Genomic DNA, 9796 nt, shown 5'->3' with positions numbered 1-9796 from the left:
TGGACACTGAGAGACTTTAAAGCCTTATGTTGCTGTTTTACTCGCTGTAAAAGAGTAGTTTTTGCCAGCAACACAGCGCTATTGATTATAGCAGCTGCAGATAAAAGCTAGCTTGTAGGAAGTAGGTGTTAAATGACAAACATAATTAATTAGAAGGCCTTGTCTTCCCGTGGGGTATTTGGTTTTTAGCCAGTAGCACATTGTAGTTACTAGTTCTCATTGTCTGACTGCAATAATAGTTTATCTCCTCCATTTTTCAAAATGCTTCTGAATTTTATTCTCCACTGACATCTTTGGTGATCAGAGGCAATAGATGGCTTTCTTATGTTCAAAATACATTTGTACTAACAGTATCAAAGCCCTGAGAGAAGCTTTTGAAATATCCTTCATCCATTAACTGTCATAAAATCTGCAACTTTGCAGCTAAGTAAATCCAAATCTCTTATGCATAATGCCTCCAAAACATGAAATTCCACAAGAAGAAGAATAAAACCATACATGACTCATGATTCCAGCATTTCATTAGCAGAAGACAGAGAATAGCATGAACTTCAAGTAACCTCTGAGAGAAATAAACTCCAAATTGCAACAGGGCTGTTCTGGGACTTTGAGCCTTTGGGTGTAGAAATCGGGAAATGGAGGCTTTAGAGATTCCAACAAAAAGCAGAGAGGAAGGAGATGGATTTAGATGAAATTCAGACACAACAACCCTCAGGAAGAGAGATTTCAACACTGAATGATAAATTATTAACTCACTTTCATGTATGTATGTATACATATGTGTATTCACCATGTATATTTTTTATGTATATATGTATGTTTGTACATATTATTTTAATAACTTATTTATTTCTATCCATCAACCTTTGATTGGTTGGAAGAAAGTAACAAAAGGTATTTGTATATATGACATATAAATTATGTCTTTTATCTTAATTATATTTTCTTTCAACTCAATATTCATATTCATTTGTATTCCGTGATTAAGGCGATGTAATCTGAAGTGTGTTCAGGGAAAGCAAGAAACAACTTTGGATTTAAAAAATTAACCATGATGATCTGAGTGAGTAATTGAGAACCGGTTTCATGCATTTGTGATAAGTGATACCGCAGAGAATTAATTCATCTTAGTTATAACTGCTTAAAGTTTATGATTCTAAAGTGCCCAACAGCATTTATAAAATCAAATTCTTCTTAATTTGCTTAGGGAATTAATTATATCTGGCCATATATGACTACCCCAAATGGCATGACTAAGAACTAAAAACCATCAAGAAAGATAAAGTTTGCAAGGAAATGGCGTTTATGATAACCATTTTGGAACGTATTTCACTAGGAGGAGACAGAATTCAATAGCAACTTTATGGATTCTGCCATGAAACAGTAATATGGGGAAGAGATTTAGGCGTGGAACCAGGAGACTGCCTGGGGTCTCTGTGTGTCTTTTACAAAGCCATTTCATCTTTTTGTACCTCGAATTATTCAAGACAGAGATACCTGTCTCTGTGTTCTGTGATGATTTAAACATGGCAATGCATGTGAAAATGCCTGGTAAAAGTTAAGATATTACACAAATATTAATTGTCATGAATATGTTTATCTGCTCCATGTAAAATGAGAGTCAGGCAGCTGAGATCCCCAAACCCTCTGAGACCTTCTACTGCTTGCATAGGTGACTCAGAATAAAACAGAAGAGCCTTCCACTTCTGTGCTTGCCCACTCATTTCCTGAACATGCAAGGAGATAAAAAGATAATTGATTCTACTTTTATTGATTGCTGAATGTCTCAGAGTTTTTTTTAAAAAAATAAAAATTTAGAAAAGACGAATGCATGCTTCAATGCCTAGTAAATTCTACCTGATCAGCTGAAGTTATGAGGAGTTAAATTTCAATATGTTAAGATTTAAAAAACACAACTAAGGCGAACAAAAGATCATCTAATAAAGATGGTAGGTAGGACCTTCCGGGCACCCCAATGAGTTGCAGTTTTATTTCAAGCTTGTTTGAGAAATATAGCTGTTACCTGCCTGATACTGCAAGAAAGTATTTGGAAATATTTGAATGTTGGATTATCCTTCTAGAAGCCAATTAATATGTCCAAGCCGGTGTTGAAGATTTGATCATGAAAGGTGTCATGGGACTGTGCTGCGGAGCAGATCTCTCAAATGTACTCATCTCGGGTAACTGTGATTTTATACCCATTGAACAGCAACTCCCCATTCTTCCCTTCTCCTTGTAACCACTACTCTATTGTCTACTTCTATATCTTTGATTATTTAAGAGGCCCCATTAAGAGGAATCATGCAGTGTTTGTCCTTCTGTTACTGAAGTGTTTCACTTAGCCTTAGATCTTCCAGGTCCATTCATGTTGTCACAGACGGCAGCATTTGCTTCTTTTCTGAGGCTGAATAATATTTCATTGTCTGTATGTACCACATTTTCTTTATCTATTTGTCTGTTGATAGGCATTTGGCTTGTTTTCATGTCTTGGCTATTGTGAATAATTCTGCAGGGAACACAGGAGTGCAGATATCTCTTAGAGATTCCTGATTTCAATTCTTTTGGATCTTTACCCAGAAGTGGGATTGCTGGATCATATGGCCGTCCTATTTTTAATTTTTTGAGGAACCTCCATACCATTTTCCATATGTAGTGACTATAGTTTGCAATAAAGTATTGTGTTCTTAAAAATGCATTAAGCAGGTAGATGTCATATTGTGTTCTTATCACACACAAAACCCAAATAAAACAAACAAACAAAAACAACAAGGAAATATTTGGAGGTGGTGGATATATATGTTTATTACTTGGATTGTAGTGTTGTTAATAGGCGTGTATACTTACATCCAAACTCATCAAATTATATACATTAATTATGTGCAACTTTTGGTATACTAGGTATATCTCAGAAAAGCTGGAAAAAATATCATGGGGATAAACTCCAATTTTTATACTCTCAACATCGAGATTTTCCTAGAAATTTTGTAAGCATGAATGTGTGTATTTGTGGGTCCTCTGAGTCCCCAGAGGTCATCTTTTTAGGCTGTTACCCACAGTAGTCCAGTTCTGAGCAGATAACATGGAAGGTGTCACCAACCTCTCATTCTGCTATTCTAGACTTTTCCAGGAGCATTTAGGAACAGTACTTTTTTTTTTTTTTTGTAATTTACTTAGATCAGAGAGGAAGACCTTTTGGGAGATGTTTCAGGAAATGCCTTTTATATGGTTTTGAATATATCAGCACATTAAATCCAGTTATGATGCTTTTTTGTTGTTGGTGGTGGTGGTGCCAGCACCAATTTTCCTTTGATAAAAAGAGAACACAGTGCTCATAAAATAATAAAAAGCTATATCTAAGAACAAGAATAAAAACACACAACTGCTCTCTCAGAAGAGTGGAAACTGTTAAACTATAGATCTTTTGTGTTGAGAATTCTGATGGTTTTTAATCCAAGAAAATGTTAAGGACAGAGCTACATTTGGAATTAGAGATGGAAAAGGCCACATTGAGATGTATTTGGGGTGAGAGAAGAAGAGGAAGGGAGAGGAAATGAGGAGCCTGATACCGGGGTGCAGCGTGGGATGACTTTGTGAGGGAACTTTGTCCAATGGTGAACGAGCTAAGGGATATTTAAGAGAAGGGTGTTTAACTTTCATTTGGAAGTTATCTGCATTTCTGCAAGGTAGACCCCTCACCTCTGCTTCATAATTCTTCATTAAAGTCTATTCTACCTTTGGTGTACAGGACTCTTCTTTGTGTGTTTCTGTAGATCACAGAGGGGGCTGGGTGCTATTTCTCGAATGATGCACGGTACAACAGGGATGGAGTGAGTAGGTGGGAGACACTCCATAAGTGGAAATTACTTGACAGAAAGAGGAGCTTGGAGCTAGAGGTGACCATTAGAACTCACATCTCGCCTCCTTCCCCTTGAAAATTTTCAGTCAACATCGCACTATACATTCTTATCCCAGTTTATCTCAGTTCATACACTTTTTGTACAAAGAGTACCACCCTCTTTATTTTTGTTTGTTGAAGTTTTGCTAATTCCTAACTAGAGCTCAGTGCAACTTCCTCCATGAAATATTGTCTGCTCCTCACTGTAGTGTGCTGGTTGCAGTAATGTTTGATTTGTTAACACCTCCTTCTGTCCAGACTCTTGGTGGGGGGTGTTTATCCCACATGGGCTATGGACTCAGCCATGTGACTTGCTTTGGCCAGTGGGACAAGAGCAAACTTGATATAACTAGTGACTTGAAAGTTGCTTGTGTCTTGAGATTTGTCCTTTATCCTGCTTATTAAATGTTCCAACTATTATGTGAAAGCAAGCCTGGCCTTGCCTGCTGGAAGATTAGAGACCATGGGGAGAAAGGACTCAATAGACCTGACTATCCAAGAAGAGACAATAGTAAGCTAGCTAGCCAAAGGTAACCCACCAGCTGTCTATAAACCATGGGCAAGTCTAGCTGAAATCTGTCAGTCCCAGCCCAGCCAAGCAGAACTGCAAATCTGTGCTAAAAGGAGGTTACTGTTTTTAAGTCACTACATTTGGGGAATGATTTGTTACACAGCAAAAACTAGCTGATACACCCTCATGAAAACTAATTACTTTTTCACTTGAATTTTGTTTAAATTCATTCCTTGAGAATGAGAAGTAACTCTTATATAAATCTTGGACTCTTTCAGCTCTTTCCTCAGTTCCTTACACATTATAATCATTATACTTAACCTTTATTATATGCTTATTTCATGCCACATGCTTACTAATGGCTTTATATGTAATAATAAACTGAATACTCGGAAAAAGTCAACAATGTAGTTCTATTAACTACACTGCATAAATGAGAAAACTAAAGTCCAGGAAGAATTACCTCCCACCTTCACAAATCCAGTCACTGGCAGGGTAGGCATCTGCATAAGAGTTATCCAGCTCGAAAGTGTGTGCTTTTAATCCCTATGATAAGCTACTTTGCTACACGAAATTGTACCTATTGGCATTATACACATTTTTGCCTATGGTAACTAAGTGTGATTCGGTGGACTATGCTCTAATCTTCTTCATTTTTCGGAAAGTATTACCTTTGTGGAACATTTTCCAGCGAACCGTTTACTCTGGGAGCCATTGGAATGAGTCGTGGCTGAGCTCATTAAGCATTTGTTAGTGCTTCAGGAGTGCCGCTGAGACTGCGACGCAGGTGTTAAGGGGTGTAAACCACTGTGGGGAAAAGAAGACAGAGAATACTGAAGCTATGGAAATTTATCTCCCTGCAAAGCTTCCCTTCCAGTTTTCTCGTGAGGAGAGTGTCCTCAGTTCACTTGCAGCACAACACCTGATCCAGGATTGGTTACATAATCCTCTCCTGTTGGCTGCTGCTTCTCTCTGGATTTAATCATCTCAGCACCCTGGGAAGCCCCAGGCACATGAGGACTACTTTATATCAGATTAAACTTCTATGTAAATATCTAGGACACATCCCTCAACCTCCAGAACTATGACGATAGATGGGGAGAGACTGATTTGATTCCAGGGAACGATCTGTGACTTGCAATAGTCAAGGGGCCGGGTTTTAACCTGGCTGGTCCACAACCCAACTCTATGACCTTAGGTACAAGCAGACCTCCGAGATACTGCAGATTCAGTTCCAGACTGCTGCAATAAAATGAATTTTGCAATAAAGTGAGTCATATGAATTTTCTGGCTTCCCAGGGCGTATAAAAGTTATGTTTATGCTATACTGTAATCTATTAAGTGTGCAACCGCATTATGTCTAAAAAACAACATATATACTTTAATTAAAAAGGGTTTATTGCTGGAAATGCTAACCATCATCTGAGCCTTCAGCGAGTCATATTATTTTTGCAGTAGTCACATCAGGGCTCACTGGTCACAAATCACCACAACAAATAGAACAGTAATAAAAAAAAAAAAGTTTGAAATCTTGAGAGAAATACCAAAATGTGATCCAGAGACAAGAAGTGAGCCAATGCTGTTGGGAAAATGGCACGAATAGACTTGCTGGGTGCAGGGTTGCCACAACCTTCAATTTGTAAAAAAAAAAAAAAAGTTGCAATATCTGTGGAGTGCAATAAAGCGGAGCATAAGGAAGTGAGGTCTACCTGTCAATCTTTTAGGGTATCCTCAACCAGAGGCTTTTCCGAGAGTATGATCTCTAAGCCTTGGCTATTTAGATTTTATCAAAAATCTAGCGAAGAGAAGTAACTTAAAAAAATTGTGGTATGCTGTCTGTTCACTTCTGGGATCTAAGTTTTATTGTTGGCTCAGGTCAGACCACTGGAAGACCACATTTTGGAAAATTTGCCAAATCATGTGATTGTCTTGTAGCATCTTATCCTCAGGACTTAAGATGTCAAAGCTGAGCTCAAGCCCGGCTCTGTCAATTACTGGCCGTGTGATGTTGGGAGAGCTATGTAACCTCCTTGAGCCTCCATTTCTTTTTTTTTTTTTTTTTAACGAGCCTCCATTTCTTAATCTGCAAAATGGGATGATAAATACTACTTCATAGAGTTTTTGTGAGACCTTAATGATGTAGCCCCTGTAAGAAAAATATAAGTCCCTATAACTTTAAAATAATTTGTGGCTTAAAAGTCATTTGTAGCTTAAAAAAAAAAAAGCCATATGAAATTCATTTTGGTGTATTTGCTGTAAAATCTACTGTGAAATCTGTTGTCAAGGTCATTGCCAATTTTTAATGTCTCTGATAAAGAATTGCATTTAGGCTTTACTACCAAGGGTGACAGAACTCTGCTTCTCCGAGAAAATGGCATTTATCCCCACCTGCCACTGCGCTCCAGTAATAAGAATGAGCTAATTGCCCATAGTTACCTTTTTGTCCCAACTGCAGAGAAGATCAGGATAATATTTGTATCTTGAAGCCAGTACCTCATCTTGCCAGGTTGGATTATCTACTTCCTTCTATTTTTTGTGTGGCTATGACTTTTAAATTTCGGTTTGACTACCAACGTTGTTTAAATGTCTCCTTTGAAGCCCTCTTGAATCGTTTTGGACAGAGGAATGATCTGAATGAAGTCAAAAATGTCCCTGAGACTCTCGAGGTCTCTATGGCTTCATCTGACAAAAATGCTTATTTTGGAAGGCTGACAAAATAAGGTAATGTAGTCTAGCATGGAGTTTTAGAAAACCAGACACTCTGTCAAAGTCAGCCCTGTCCAGCCATAACAGACCAGCAGCCACCGACATGACGTTAGCGCCTCTCAAACGCTCTTCAGCTCCACCCTCATTTCTGAGCTCAGAATTCATTCCAGAGTGTACTTTGGAAGCGAGTTTGTGCTCGGAATGGCGCATACCAACATCATGACTCAGTGACCCTGGATGAAAGGGAAGAGTGTTTAGATTTGAAATTCTGCCACGATGACAGGGAATCTGGTGGTGAGAGCTTAAGGAAACAAAAGGGAAACACACGGCAGGTGACAGTCTCAGAAGCTCTCTGAGACCATGGTGATGGCTCTAGTCCATTTCCTGTGAGTCCAAACCCCCCCCCCACTGGGTCCTGCCCAGACATGCTCTGTTCTCCTGCTCATTTCTTACTCCCCTGTTCTTTTTGTTTTGTTTGTTTGCATCTGCTTCAGGATCCCAGAGCTTAAAGAACAGCGGTGTCAGGGCAGGCCGTGTCCAAGGTGGTGTGTTCCTGTGTCTGGGCTCAGCACAGCCTCATGCCTGGAGACCTAGGGGAATAGAGGGGAAAGATTTCTATCTGAAAATTTAAGATCCTGCCTCAGCAGCTAACTAGCAACGCATCAGGGGCAATTGTTGCCTCTGAGTTTTTTTTTTTTTTTTCCTTTTAAGAATACATATTCTTTACTCATTTAAAAAATAATATATATTACTGAGGTTATTTAAGTGGGGGCAGAAACTATAAATAATTTATTATTGTGTTATTTAATTATTTTATTTTGGTGGGAGGTAATTAGGTTTATTTACTTTTAGGGGAGGTACTGGGAATTGAACCCAGAACCTCATGCATGCTAAGCATGCTATTACAAATGATAAAACGACTAGAATTCACAATTCTGTCAGGCAGAAATAACCACAATTGTCCTGTTTCTTTCTCACTGTACATGTTTGTGATTTTACGGCAAATATCATTTTGCCTCGTTTGCACTTTATGAGAAATAAGTGTGTCATATTATATCATATGATCCTCAGTGTTTTCATCTGTCAGCTGGATATACTAGGGTCTACCACAGAACTTTTCTAAGGATTAAATAAAATATGTGGCTAGAAACATCCTGAAGCTTAGTAAATGCTGAATAAGTGTTAATTAATTTTGAATTGAATCAGTCTCTGGCCTTGGAATTGCATCTTTCTGCCTTGCTCTGTTAATGACCCCATTTCCACTAAAGTCGTGATGTAAGTGAATTGAAATAAATGTCCATGCTGGGGCCATCTTGGGGTAAGAACACCCAGAAACTGCTTCCTGATTAGACCGATGTGAGTGAAAAAAATCAGGACAGTACCAGATTTCCTTCAGACTTAACATTGCTGTTTCAGCAACTCACCAGAAAAAGCAAACCTTTCAAGTAAAGTGATGTCCAAACAAAATGGCACAGTTCTATTCTTCTGCAAAAGGAACTGCGGATCGGAAATAGGAGAAGGCTACTGTTTGACATGTAGTATTATGGGCTCCTTACCTAGGAAATCCTACAACGTTTAAAACTCTGGATGAGAACTTATGTCCGGGCACAACTTATCTCCTTCCCCTGGGAACTGGGTCCCCAGCCTCTGTGCAAGGACAGTGGAGATCAGAGCACCCGCTCCCAGGTTCAGCCTCGACCTCGCTGTGTCTCAGAGAGATTTTGTCAGCTCTCACCTAATCATGCTGCAACTCAACAGGGGGAAAATAGAAGACAGCAAAGAAAACACAACATAACCCAGAACAGTCTCTTCTCTGAGGATGGGGCTGGCATTTTTGATTGTGGTGGAAGCCTGCACTGGATCCCAGTGGACACTGGTAGGGAACTGAGTGAAGCCCACGAGAGAAACTCCTTGTGAAGCAAAATCCATCACATGGGAAGGATAAGTAAAAAGGCAGAGGACTGGCTGGTTGATGAGATGGTGTGATGTGGTCAGAGTGGCAGTCAGAGAAACTGCTCATCTAAAGACAGCCATAACTTCCTCATTTACTCATTCAGATCCTCTCCCTTCCCACTCCTCTACTCATCAGGGAACACTGAACTCTTACGAGTAGCTATTGCTTTTATGGTAGTATGAGAAAACAACTTGACTGGCCCCAATTGTTCACTGTTGTATTTATTTAAGCACCATCCACCCATTCACACTTTTTTTTTTTTAACTGAGAGCCAATGACTGCAATAGACCTTTTGAAGACTCTAATATGAATCAAATATATGTTCTACCTTCTAGGAGCTCACAGTCTAGGGAGGGAGATAATGATTGAATATTGATAATTACACTAAAATGAAACCTACTGATGAGCCCAGGGAGGAGGAAGAGACAGAGTGCCCGAGTATTGGCAAGAATAGCTGGGCCACAGTGATGCGGGGCATCGGGAAGTCCCCTCTCAGTCCTGCAGGGCTAAGGGTCCCTGTCTTCCCTGTCCATCCACAGGGTCCTCCAGGGTGCATCTTCCGTGCGTGAGTGCTGCACGAGTTCCTTTCAAGACCTGCCCACCTATCCAGAATTCAAGTGAAAAATGGCACCCAAGGATGTGGGAGTTTTCACAGGTGCGCTCTGCAGGAGACGCCTGTGTGGGTAAGAATTGATCTGTTCGCCCTTAAGATGGTTTAATCCTCTAATGC

At 39.5% G+C, this 9796-nt stretch overlaps 1 long non-coding RNA gene across 1 annotated transcript in view; it reads left to right on the top strand.

Moving 5' to 3' along the window:
- The first annotated feature begins 9590 nt into the window (after nt 1–9590).
- Nucleotides 9591–9796, top strand: part of LOC135320073 (uncharacterized) — a 45377-nt gene continuing 45171 nt past the window's right edge. The window contains exon 1 of the long non-coding RNA XR_010379229.1: nt 9591–9749. This is a non-coding gene — a long non-coding RNA (uncharacterized LOC135320073). The remainder of the gene's footprint in view (nt 9750–9796) is intronic.

Source organism: Camelus dromedarius, chromosome 36 (genome assembly GCF_036321535.1).
Source record: "Camelus dromedarius isolate mCamDro1 chromosome 36, mCamDro1.pat, whole genome shotgun sequence".
In the NCBI taxonomy this organism is placed as follows: Eukaryota; Metazoa; Chordata; class Mammalia; order Artiodactyla; family Camelidae; genus Camelus; species Camelus dromedarius.
Note: the sequence above shows the minus strand (reverse complement) of the source record. Positions and strands in the feature narration are given on the sequence as shown.